The sequence below is a fragment of the Parasteatoda tepidariorum genome, chromosome 7, assembly GCF_982258835.1.
Source record: "Parasteatoda tepidariorum strain Cologne lab strain chromosome 7, Ptep-v5.0, whole genome shotgun sequence".
Taxonomy (NCBI): domain Eukaryota; kingdom Metazoa; phylum Arthropoda; class Arachnida; order Araneae; family Theridiidae; genus Parasteatoda; species Parasteatoda tepidariorum.
The window spans coordinates 30,655,737-30,670,216 of record NC_141761.1 but is presented as its reverse complement, the minus strand read 5'-3'; positions in this window follow the sequence as shown (position 1 = coordinate 30,670,216).

Genomic DNA, 14,480 nt, shown 5'->3' with positions numbered 1-14,480 from the left:
TCAAGAATTTTCACACTTTTAAGAAAATAAACACAAAAATAGACTTTTTTATTTATACAGCAAATATTTTTTTCAATAAAATTTCTTAAATGTAACCATTCCAGACAAAAACATTTTACTCCTACTCATTTCCTTGCAAAACTACTTTTTTACCGAGTTCTTTTGAAACACACCATAATTCCTCGATACAAATGAGAACTGTTGAAACTTTTTAACATTTTTTTTCTTTTACTCAAACCGATACACCTAGCATGAATTCATAGCAGCTCTAAATGCTAATACTCGTGTATCGTTATTATCAATGACTAAACAATGACTGTAAAACAAAGACGGAGAAAGAAAAAATGAAAACGAAGGAAGAAACGGAGAAGAAAAAAAGAAATCTAAATGTATCGTTGATGGGTATGTCAATCATTAAAGAGCACTCAGTGTCTGCATCAAGTGCAGTCAGGCTGAAAACTCAAGTGCTTTTACTACTTGGCACTTAGAAAAGCAGTTTTGTTTGAGAAGGGACCGTCTACAAAGTGATTTCGATATTTTTTATGCAAATGGGAAAAATGGTTTAATTGCATCGAGGAGAAATCTTTACACAAGAAGTTAGGTAATCTAAATATGAACATGCATTGAAACTGTAAAATCTGTGAGGTAATATCCCTTCGAATTTGATGTTGAAAAACTCCAAGAATAGTGTGCATGAATATGAATGTTTAATTTGACAGTTAGTTAAACTGACACGGTCACGACGCGATCTGAATGAACTGCGGTAGTAGTTCGAGTGTTGGCCCCTAATGCAAGAAATAAATATTCTAAATCGTATATACATCAAACATTTGTTATAAACTTTTGATATTGCATTCAAAACAAATAAATGTACTTAATTTTTTTTTTAATGATTTTGACATTTTTGCAGATATTGTTGGATTATATTACAAAACTAGCACTGTTTCAATTAGTAAAAATACCTTATTATAAATATTGTTACGTTTCTTCGTCAGTCGTCTTTATTCTCCAATAATGACATTCAGTTCTCTAGAGTAAGAGAGAGGTGCTATATTCTGTCCATAAAGATCTCAGTGGCTTTGTGTTTCATTTGGTGACAAAGAGTGGTACTTCTCTAAGCCAGTAGTAAGTTTCTGAGTCTTTTCAGCGAGCGTTCTGTTTAATTTATTCATTAGGTTACGCTAATCTTCACTCCAGTACTAAAAAGAAATAATAATAAAGTAAGGAACTTAAGTATTTACAAAACGCCGTTCATAAAGTCGATACTTCAAAAGCGATAGTGTAAATAAATAAAGATACTTTTGAATATTAGATTTCGAATCCACCACTATTGTCTAACCTATTAAAGTTGAAATGTTTAAAATGAATTCAAGTGATTAAATGAAATCAACGGAACAACAATTATAATAATATATTCTAAATTTTTTTGCTTTTATTTTTTATGTTTTTTCCAGATTTTTAACTTATTTTATGAGTTCCACATACTTGCAGCTTATGCACAGTAAATGAAACTTATTAATTTTCTTCGTTTTTCTCTTTTTATCCTTCTTGTCTTTATCGTGCTATATATATATATATATATATATATATATATATATATATATATATATATATATATATATATATATATATATATATATATATATATATATATATATATATATATATATATATATATATATATATATATATATATATATATCTTCCTTTCTCAATAATTCAAAGAGAAAATTATCTTAATATAATAAACCTTTACCTTGATTTTCTTTTCAAAAAATGAATTTAGAATTTGGAAGAAAGCTTATTCAAGATAAAAATAATATGCTGATAATAACCACATACAACTAACTCGTCAATTTAAAAATGTGTCACTAGGATAAAAACTTACCATTCATACTCACACTTTTTATTATTTACAAACGTTACACATTGAATTTTCAAACTGTATTTTGTGATAAGAAATACGAGTCTCCTTCTTTCCTTAACCCATATTGGACCACTCTCAAAGGGAACGATAGGGAAAACATAGAATTAAAACATGAGCGATACAAGGTACTTGCATACATAAAACAAAAAATTTTCAAAAATTAGGATTTTTTTTTAAAAGAATACTGGTTGTCCTATAAATGGGATAATGATCCAATTCAATCCCTATTTCACTATCAAATGTTAAAAATGTTGATTTTACGTACAAAAGAAAAAGACTTTAAAGAATGAATTGCTGAAAAACAATCTCAACATAGTCCAACATTGCACAATTTGCAAATTTTAACAGGTTTTCTCTTACAAGATTTAATTGACTTTGTCTTGACGGCCATCTGGTTTCTTACATACACATGTTCCAAATTTAGAAGACGAGTTCTTTATTTTTTTGCAGTACATCTCTTTGTTTAATGTTGTTTTCTTGAATTGGTTTCCCAAGGTAACTCAGAGTTCTTCCCTGAATTCATTAAATGCTCTCTATAGAAGTATGAATCATTCGAGAAAATGGTGGGTATTAGACGGTTGTTCTATTTACAGGACAATTTGAAAATACTCATCAAATGCTTGTAATATTCGCTTTTTCCATAGATATTTTTAATGTTTTGGACAACGCAAATGATCTACTGAAAACAGCGTATGTTTTTTTAATAAAAAAATGCTTTTATTCTTATTTAATGGATTAAAATCATGCCTTTTTTTAAGTAAAATTAAAGCATTTTTTTCATTTATTTATTTTTTAAATTCCATTTTTTTTTCAGCAATTTATTAAATTTAGTCTATTCAAATTAATTTCATACAAATTATACGTTGATTTTTAGCATTCTTTATGTATCATTCAACATTAATTTAACTGTCCTGTAAATAGCACAACGGTCCTAAATAGGTTCCTTACACGCATTCATTGATCCTTACTATTTTCATCGGGTGGTATTTAAATGAAAATTTAGAAGTACAATTCTCACACACGCTTAAGTTTAGAAAAAAGTTAAATACAATTCCTGAATGAAGCATTAAAATTGCAATAGCTTTCGAACTCGAAAAAAACGTGTTAAGTTTGCAAATAAAACAGCCCCTCTCAGGACTTTAAATTATATATGTTTGTTGCCCCTCAAATACATATATGTTTGTTGGTGGAAAGAAGCCTACCTGGTATTTTTTTACTTTAAAAATCGAATTCTCCTACAAACAATCAACTGGTTTTTTTTCCATTGTAGTTTTCGTACATTATTCTACACAGCTACGCAGTTTCAAGTTTTTAAAGCTCATGATTTTTGCGCAGCAAAACAAAATGTAGCATAAAGTTGAACATCCAAAAAAGTTACTGCAAGTTTTGCTATATTTCCATAAAAGGAGAAATATGGATCTGCAATAATAATTTAAAAATCAGTATTTAGTATCCTGCATTGTCTTAAGTTACACGCTTGCAGCTACAGAGCATAAAAACAAGATACGACATGCAAATCGACTAAAGGTAATCTTTGACATTAGAAGTGATACGTCACATTTTAGCCTGGTCAGCAATTATATTATTTCGGAATTACCTAATACGTTACTTACTCTGTTAAAAACAAATATCGTTTTTTCATTTCGTTTGTACTTAAAACTCTGAATCTGAACATCTGCTCAAAAACAAGAAGCAGATGTTTCAGTGTTCTAATGAAACATTAACTTTGAAGGAAATATTGTAAGAATGGCTTCTAACATAATAAGACAAATCATCTTTTCTTGATTTATTTGAAAAGTGGTACAATGCTACTTTTGTTCATTTAGAGACGACATAGTCTTAAAGTCAAATGACTGCAATGCTTTTCCGAAACTGCAAAACATTTGGTCCAAACTAGTTGCCACCCTTTTTGGTGTTAAGACAAACTAGTTTTTTTCGCTAAATTTCTACTTGCTTTTTAAGTTTCATATTGTTTTTATTCATATTTCTGTAGATATTTGTTCTTTAGCAACACAAGTTTTCATGCGCATTGGAATCAATTTAGTAATTTCTTTACAAAAATTTCTTCTTTACACATTTTAATCATATGTTCTCGCTAATTCAATCAATCAATAGTTTTTTGGACAATTTAATTTAAATTTTTGAGACATAACTAAAATTTGGTGCTTCAAACTGTATTTCTAATTAAAATATAAAATTGTTACAAATACTTCTATACATATAATAACATAAAGAATTTGTGTTGTGTGTCTGCAAACCACCGGATTGCGGTTAAACTGTAGACTCTAACGGTAGAGCCCGATTTTCGATTTTGAATCAAATTTTTAAATTCAGAGACATTTAATAAATAGAATTTTCTCATTGGCTTAGCGGAAGTCATTGCTTCAAAATAAGCCATGGATGATTTAGTTTTGTCAAATATTTTAAAGACAACACCAGTGGTGTTTGTTAGCTTATAGCTCTAATTAAAAGAGTTATTTATTGCGCGTTTTGCAATTCTTATTTCTTTTATTCGTTATACCAGGTTATCTGAAGGATCAACGTGACCGTGCTAGTATAAGTAGACTACGTCATCTGATTAATATTTTTAGGGTTTTCTGAAACCACGTGTTTATTTTGTTTATAGTTATGCTTTTGAAGCGGGTTTTAATTAAGCTAACTAATTTAAAATCAACGATAATTTAAATTTAAAAAATAGGTTTTGAACTCAAAGCAAAATGAAGGGGACAATTGTATCTACTAATTTGCTGAAGAAAAAATAATAAAATGCCAATATTATCATTGACGTCAATGATAATTAATTTTGGCAATATTTACTAATTGAAGTAAAAAAATGAGCCATATACTATAAAGGAAACTTTTAAAAAAATGGTACAAATTCCTGTAAGAGAACATTAAAAATCGATAAACTAATATTGATAACGATGCTTAATTATTTTTGGTACTAATTGAAATAAAAAAAGTAAGCTATGTTCTAAAAAGCTAAATTGATGGAGAAAATGCACTTATGTGTTACATAATTCCGTAAAAAGTCGCCATAATTCTATTGACACCAATACTGTACATTTTTATAATAAATTTCTTACGCCACTCGAAGATGTAATTGCAGGAGAAAATAGCTTAACTGTGGTAATCTTTCAATATCATGAGTTGCCTTGAGAAACAACACTATGCCAGGTAATACTGTTGACCTTTATTTTTCTGAAAATGCTAAAAATGTTATTTGATTAATCTAATAACGTAAATCCATCGAGAAAGGCAACAAATAATCTATATACATAATAAAATAAAGATTTTCTTGCTTATGTCCGTCTGACTGCGTGCAAACCTCATAGAGGGTATACCGTAAGCTATAAGACTGCGAGATTCAAAATGAATCTAAATGATGAAATTGTAAACAAATTAAGAAGCCGATTTTTGATTTTTTTTTAATTATATTTTAAATTCAGAGACATTTAAAAAATTGAATTTTCTCATTCTCTTAGCAGTAGCCAGTGTCTTAAAATAAGCTATAGACGAATCTGTGTTTCAAATATTTTAAAGATATCAATAGTTATACTTGCTATGTTATATTTTTAATCTAAAAAGATGCCGTTAGCGCGTTCTTTTATACTTAATTATATTTTTTTTGTTATGCAAGATTATCTGAATGAATTCGTTGAAGCATAAGCAAACTATATCATTAAATTAATATTTCTAAGGTTATTTGAAACCAATGTTTCGTTATGCTTTTAAAACGTGTTTTTATAAAACTCAGTTATTTAAAATCGAAAGAAATTCAAATAAAAACTAAAGTTTTGTACCGAAAGACAAAATAATTAGTAAAATGGAACTAATTCGCTGAAGAATAAGCATAAAAAATCTCCAATATGATTTCTGACATCAATGATAATTAATTTCGGCAAATTACTAATTAAAGTGCAATAATAAGCTATATACTCTAAGGTAAAATTTATGAAGAAATATTACCCAGTTCGTTTAAGAGAACGTGAAAAATTAGCAAACTATTATTGATGTCAAGCCGACCAGGTGACCAACTGGTTAGCGTGTCTGACTGCGGAGCCATTTGCCGCGGGTTCGAATCCTGCTCAGGACATGGATGTTTCTTTCTCTCTGTGTGTTCTATGCCCTCTCCTCTTTGTAAGAATGTGACCCCACCTATAAACGGGTTTGTGGTTGTGTAACGTGGGCGACGCTGCTCCACCGCCGTGGCTTCGCCACAGGTGCCCACTGGGTAACGAGAAGAGAGCAGCAGTTCTGGCATTTCTGTGGCCAATGGAACAAACCCCAAATGCCCGCCATTTAAAAAAAAAATTTAAAAAAAATTTTTGATGTCAATGATTCTTAATTATTTTTGATTATAAATACTGAAAGACATAAAAATATGCTATTATCAAACGAAAAAAATTAATGGTGAAAATGTTACGAGATATCATAAAAAGCCGGGATACCGTCAACGTACTATTCTTAGCACCAATTATGCTTAATTTTGATAGATACCAAATATACTCTTATATAGGTACAACGTATTTAAGAATAAATTTGATGCCCATTACAGCTGCAACAATGTTGTAAATTTTTATGATGGGTTTAATATATGTACAGGAGAGAGTAGTTTGGCTGTGGGAAATTTGAAAAATATTAAGTGTGGCCTGGAACAATAGCATTATGCCAGATCAGATAATACTGAATACAGTTTGCGTTTTTTTTTCACCCCGTACGAAGAACGGGCATTCAACTAGTTTTTAAATACAAAACTATTACTATTACTAATACATTTTTAGGTACCGAACTGAAAATATCTTTCAAAAATCATACAAAAGTATCAAAATAATTATTGATCGAAAAAATTAGAGGAAATATATTTCTAAAAATGTACTTGCTTATTAAAAAAAAATATTTCTCTTTTAATAAAGCCCTTAAATTGTTTCCAATGAGTATTAAGATATGAGTTGTCAATAAGCAAACACACAAAAAGGAAATAAATAAATAAAATATAACAGTAACAAAGTAATTAAAAAAGTGACTACATGCATTCTGAAAACATTTTATTTATCTCAACACCAAAAATAGGAGGAACTTTTTCCTACCAAATTTTTTACATTGTATAAGTTTAATTTTTGGATCCCTCTTTTTGATATCAGAAATAATTTGGAGGTGCACTACTTATATGATAAGATAAAACCGATGCGCATGGACATATAAAAGAGGCAAAATAGATTTTTAATAGGTGGGGTTGGGCCACTGTACAAATAAAGCTTTCATATAGCACTATAAAAACAGAAACTTAAAAAACAACTCTAAAGCACTCGTTGGTTAATTAACAACGAAATAAAGCGGTATATTGATCTGTCTGCTAAGTATAACGGGTTCTAGTCATGCTTGTTTTTGGATTGGACATCGATGATTGGATAAAAATTCAATGAGCTTATATCAGCTACATATAATCCTTGCTTTTCAACCAGAAAGGCAGTCTTTGCAAGGTGACTTCAGAAGAGTACGTTTCTTACATCAAAACCGTAAGTATCCTTTTCATGTTACTGAAAGCTTCAATTGTATTGCCAATAGTCACAGCATCCAATTACAGTTTTTAAAAAATAGGTGAGGCGAGAACTTGAACTTTTTATTCATTTTCTAGGATGAGACGGAACATTTTTACGTATAAGATATTTTGACTATTTAAGTTATTATATTTAGCTCTGAAACTGATAAGTGTGTTATTTAAAAAAATTTAAATTAAGAGGAAATTAAAAGAAAGTATTTTGTTAGCATTGTAGACCGGAATGTGTAGTGGTCAGGGAACTGACATCACATCAGAAAGCTCCTGTGTTCGAATCCCTGACTAGGCATGGATATTGCTCAATTATCTGTATTATCTGTCCTTACTGTGGGGGCAACATTGGCCCACCCAATATGGTGTTCTTGAATGACTGGCAAACAAATCTGCCGCTACTGATGCCTAATTGACGAGTGTAAATTGTGTGGGCATTGAAGAAAAAAAGTGTTAGCTTTCAACATAAATTAGATGTAATTTTTTATTTTCTTTATACGTTTCAAATCTTGATTCTTTCTGATTCTGTTAATTTCTGGTAGTAATAATCTATGTATTATTTAAAAAAAGATATGTGTGAATTAAAATGAAGTATTTTTTACCCTTAAACGTAAATTGGGTGCATAGTTGTTTTCTTTTTAAATAGTATGCTACAGCTCTTGATTCATTCTGATTTTGCTAATTCCTGGCAGTATGATTCTAAAGCATGTTAGATACGAATTTCAGTTTAATATCCTATGGAGATTCTAAACACGCTATGGATTCCAATAATTAACACGTCGAGGATTATTTCATATTTTTTCATAGTATAGAAAGATTCTAGCAAATAAGGATTTGATTAGACATAGTGAAGAAGCGTCTATCTTGGTTACCATATATTTCAGATTAAGGTTACAACCGCATTTTAATAGTCTCGAATGTTAATATGTCAGCAAAAATAAAAAAAGACTAGGTATATTTATTTAAATAATTATTGTGTCTGAATTCACTACTTAACTCCAAGAGGGAAATGAAAGTGTTGGTAAAATTACCGTTCTGCATGATTATGACATTTCTGGAGAAAAAAAAAGAAGATAATTCTGACAATAAACCGAAATATATGGTAGTTAAGCCATTACTCTGGCAATTTTTCAATTCATGCATGGTAACACACATAACCGGAAATTCTGGCTTTTAAAATTGTAGTTCTTATTAAAACACTTTTGTAAAAAAAGAAAGTTTTAAAAATTAGAAAATAACTAAGAAGTGAATTTAAATAATCAAATGGTTTTTTATGCCCTGATCTAAAGCATCATGATAAAATTACCAAATTTAACCACATTTACTAAATTTTTCTTTACCTACGGTAAAAATCACCGAGATTTTGGGCCCATTGAGATTTATTATATAATAATAGAATAATTTTACTATATTCTGATAGTTTTAACTTTGCTTTTAAAGTATATTGTCTCAATAACTTAGACTGGAGACCCCTTAATGTTTATCCCCCCCAGGTACTGACTATCTCGTTTTAACTCAAAAACATTTTAATCGAAGTGAAATATTTTTGGACAATTAAAAATTTGCATTCACAAAGATAATTTCATGAAAAATTAAACATTTACAGTAATTTATCATTTTTCATTATTTTATTTTACAATAATGAAGTAATTTGGAGTTGTAAGGTACACAAACTTGACGTAATTTTGAAATACGTTATTTTAAATGAAAAAAATTCAAAATTTTTATAAAATTTGTTGAATATTTTTTAAGTTATCAAATTTTAAAAAGTTGTAAAGTTCAAAATCATTTTTAACCCTTGGAAGCAACATGTTATTAACTAAATAAATTTCTCTCTCATATTGCTGTCACAGGTTTGAAATATCTTTCACAATTAAAAAGCAGTCAATTATAAACATTTTTTCTTGCATAAAACAAGTATATAAGATGAAAAAAAGCAAGCTTATCATTTAAAAAGCTATCTTAGAATTTTTTCTGGTTTTAATAACTGAAGTACTATATTAGTTTTTTATATGCAGAAAGAAATGTTAAAGATCAAGAACACGTACGCTATTTGAAATTAAACTATTAAATTTCCATCTTATGAGGGGTGTCCTATGTAAAAAAAAAATATCTGATTTCAATACTCTCATAGATTGCAATTAAACTACGTCATGAAAATTTCTACAGTATATATATATATATATATATATATATATATATATATATATATATATATATATATATATATATATATATATATATATATATATATATATATATATATATATATATATATATATATATATATATATATATATATATATATATATATATATATATATATATATAAAATAATAAAATACAGGAGGGGAAAAATTAAACGTTTATTTTCAAAAAGTTATAGTGCGGGAAAAATGCTTTATGTAAAAAGAAAAAAATTGAGATGAAAAATCAGAAAATTGCATTGTTGCATAATTTATGGTTTAAAAAAGTAAAATAAGTTAAAATACAATTATTATTTCCATACTGATTAGTCATGTGACTTGTTTGAAAAATAACCTTTTTATTTCCAAATTTCTTGATTTTCCTTGGCTTATCAGCGACCACATTACGTATCAAAATTAATAATTATTGTACAGGATTTTGAATATCACAGAACTTAGGCCCGAAATAATAATCGTTCAGAATAAATAATCGAAACACGAAGAATTTTTTTGAGGCGGTCTTCAAGAGAAAATCGGATTCCAATTTAAACAAATATCAAAGGCTCCAATATTACTAAAGAATATTCCCAAAGGAAGCCTAGGACACAAGAGGAAAAATAGAATGCTTGAACAACAACCCATTTTTCTGAATATTAGAATATTTTTCATTTTCTGTTGTATGAGATTTTTTTGACAACTCTTAGATACTTTCGTATCGCTGATTTCAAATCTGCAATTGGTTTTTCTCTCCAAGCTACAGACTTTATTGTACAAGACGAAATGTACAAGTTAAAAAACGATGTATGTACCAAGGATTCGCGTTAATGTTGCGATAATTTTCTAGGTGAGTTAAGGCACACAATCAATAATAAAATTGCACAGGAACCCATTGGCGGGAATGTCGTCGTACCCCACTAGGGATCCATTTAACAGTTCATTATAGAGAAGCAGTTCCTTGTATGAGTTTTTATGCAATTTTAATTCTGATCATGTGCCCTAACTCTTAACGCAAGATTTACGCGATTGCTTGATATATAAACCGTATTTGAGCATTATTTTACAAAAAGTAGACTAAAAGTGTTATTTGGAAAAAAACTCTGTAGCTAAAAATGGACAAGCTAATTTCAGTATGAATGCAACGATCAATTTTTCCCGAGTGTTTTTCAAGCAGTATATAGACGTGTTAATTTAACGTATTTTAGTTTTGAAATTTCCATAACAAGTTTAAAAACTTTCTCGCACGACATTTTTTATGTATAATTCTTCGGTTTAAATAATGATATTAATGCCAATAATCAATACGGCAAATAAAAGTACTCATCTTAAATATTAATATCATGATTCTAGTAGTACTGGGTAAGGATACAACAGAAAAATTTCCCCTGAAAATCATTTCAGCTTACTCTTAGCGTCAAAATTCCTTTTTGGTGTCATTAAATATCTTTCGTTTATATTTCGTTTATTCCATTATTTTACGTTTAAAATTATTGTACACCACAATACTCAATCATAATAAGCGGTTAGTTTTCCAAGTAATCAAAAAACACATTTCCTTGTATTACTGGATTCACAATTTGAAGTTAATCATCAATTACAGCGATAATTGCACTAGTACTTGAAAACATTTGATCTCTCTTATAATGAATTACTCATGCATGCATCATTTTAAAATGAATGTAGCTATTTTTCTATCAAATTCTCCAAAGGATTGGACTAAGATTATTTAATCTTACAACAACTATCTCTATTGACAGCAGTTAGCCATCTAGAAAGCAACGAATACTCCAATGATTATTTAGTGCAGTTGATTGAAATAGTCTGCCCATACGTATCAGGTTATTTTTATAATTTTTCAAGTACAGTTTACAGCGATTTACAATCAGATGCATAAAGTGAAGTAGATTCTAATTTAAACGCGTTTAGCTTTCGCCAAAAATCTGTCGCTATCACAATTGTACTAAGTTTTCATTTTAGTAGTAATATTTTGTCAGATTTTTGGTAAGCAATTATTTGTTAAACTATTTTATAGTTCAAGTGTAGGGTTAGTTTGCTATATACACCGAAGAGACATTACATTATGACCACCCTGCTATGTAATAAATAGAAATTTATTATAGTTTTTTTTTTCAATGCTTTTAAAGATAGATTATTTTTCTGTAGATGGCACCACTATGGTGAAGTTTAAATTCAATCATAATAATGATATTTTTGTTTAGAAATTTTGAATTAGTCGTTTAAAATGGGATTTTTTGGGGTGAAATCTGGGTAACTAAATTTATTAATATTTATTGAGGATGGTATTATAACTTCTATAGGGTATTTGTGGGTTTATGACTGTTTTTTCTCAGGGATCTTTTTTTTTGGTTCTGACGTCCGCCGGATGCGGGATGACTCTGGATTTGGTAAACAGGTCAATCTAGATTCTTGCACCTTGGTGAAGGGAGGATAAAAGAGAAGTGAAGAGTGTGGCTAAAAGGAGTAACCCGGAGGATACGGAGTTTGTCCGCAGGATAGGTGGTCCGTGACAGCACCTCGGAGAAGGTGGATCGTGAACTTAAGGAAAGCTAAACTGAAGTCTCTAGCGGGAAAAACGACCGTGATTAGCCGAAGGCCGATATATCGAGACGGTGGGCCAAGTTCGAATGTATCTATGCTGGAAGTTCGGTGTTCCTCTTCTGCATGCCTAAGCCTAATGAAGTTAGAATAGCTGGAGAAATTTTGAGATCCTAGCCGAGGAGTTTGCCCAGGAGCTCATCTACCATTCCGGTGGGCATTTCCAGAGGGCGAACAGTAATTTCTTTTGGGAGAACAATGAGTATTTAAGTGTGATTTATAGACATCATAAACCAAGTCTTAAGTGTTTTTAGTAATGTTAAATGCAGTTTTTATTTCTTAAATGTCTTTTTTAAACTGTATGAATTGAAGGTTATGCTTGAGTGTTTTAAGGTTGCAGGGAATTTTGTTCCTCCGTGTCAAAGGCTCTTTCCACAGCTTAGTTCCACGCTTTATTGGACTATTTTAGCTGGGAGGTTTTGAACCGCCCTTCAATACATCATAGACCTTGCGCTAAGTGATTTTCATCTTTTCAGATGTTTCAAACATCATTTTGGCGGCTACCTGCACAATGATGACGAAGACGTGAAAATGGTCGTGACCTTTTGGTCATCAGAGCAGGCGCCAAGTTATTTGGAAGAGGGTATTCTAAATCTAGTTGCTACGTATGATGAGTGATTAAGCAAATGACAACTATTTTGAAAAAATGAGAAACGCATGTAGAATCATAATAGATTTTCTCAGTGAAAATTTTCTTTCTTTCGGTTTTTACTTTTTAACGTACCTTACTTAAAAGAACAACCCTCGTAGATACATATATTATAGAGTTCAAACAGTGCGAAGAAAATTGAAACAAAATCTGCAGATTTAAGCAAGAGGAATAAAAATACGGCAGTTTTCTTCTCAGATCATAAGTAAAAGAGCATAGATATGTAAATAGAGCGTACATATGACTGCTTAAAGACCTGGAACTAAGAATCTTCAGCACCGTCTCTCTATCAAATTTTTCAGCGTCAAGTAGAAAGGGAGCTATTTTGAATTTTCTAAACAGCGAAACAAGTGATGCTTCAAAACCTAATTAATGCTGGAGGTCGCAATAAATCAGAGGAATTAAGAAATGAGTTATTTGTCTGTTTAAAAGGAAAACGAAAAATCTCTGCAGTGTGTTAAATGCTTAAATTTACGAGGGCAACTCAAATTAATGACTGTCAAATCATACAGGGTGTTTATAAAGTCCCGAATCCATTTTGATGTTTAATAACTCATAAAATAATAAAGATAGATTAAAATTAATAACATAAATTGTTAGATAGACTTAAAAAGTTTCATGACCCTTGTCAATGAACTTCCACGTGTGCCTCTTTCGTCGCACGGGGAATATCAAGTCGATAGTCAATTTCACGCCAGGTAACGGCAAACATGTCGGCATCCACAGAGGCCACTGCGGTTATAATTCTGGCTTTTAGGTCATCAATGTTCGACATGATCCTCATGTAAACATTGTCCTTTATAAATCTCCAAAGAAAAAAGTCCAGCTGCGTTTAATCAGGTGATCTGGGTGGCCAAGGAATTGGACCTCCTAGCCCAATCCATCTTCCTGGAAAATGGTCATTCAAAGAACTACGAACGATGATACCCCAATGATGTGGTGCACCATCTTGTTGCAAAAAGACATGTGACTGAAGCTCTCCTAGCTGTGGAAATACGAAGTTTTCCAACATGTCTAAGTATACGACTGATGAGACCGTCTTTTCTGTAAAAAAGAAAGCTACCTGGAGTGAAATTGACTATCGACTTGATATTCTCCGTGCGACAAAGGGGGCCCACGTGGAAGTTCATTGACAAGGGCCATGAAACTTTTTGAATCTCTCTAACAATTTATGTTATTAATTTTAATCTATCTTTATTATTTTATGAATTATTAAACATCAAAATGGGTCCGGAACTTTATAAACACACTGTATATTATTTAAGATATAACTTTAGATTGTTAATTTGCCTTTATCTAAAAAAGTTCAAAATTTTGCTAAATTTTCAAAATTTCGTTGTTTTTTAAATTTTTTTAAACTTTTAAGGCTCCGCGGAAAATGAAAATGTTGAAACAAAATTCTGAAATTTCAAGAGTATTACACTAATCTGTATGGAATTTTTTAAGATTTAATACCTTTCAACTACCGAAAAAAAATGTCGCTTTACTCCTTCCTAAACACCTTACAATAGCGGTGGAAATAAATTTTGCCACTGAGGTTTTTCTAGTTTTCTT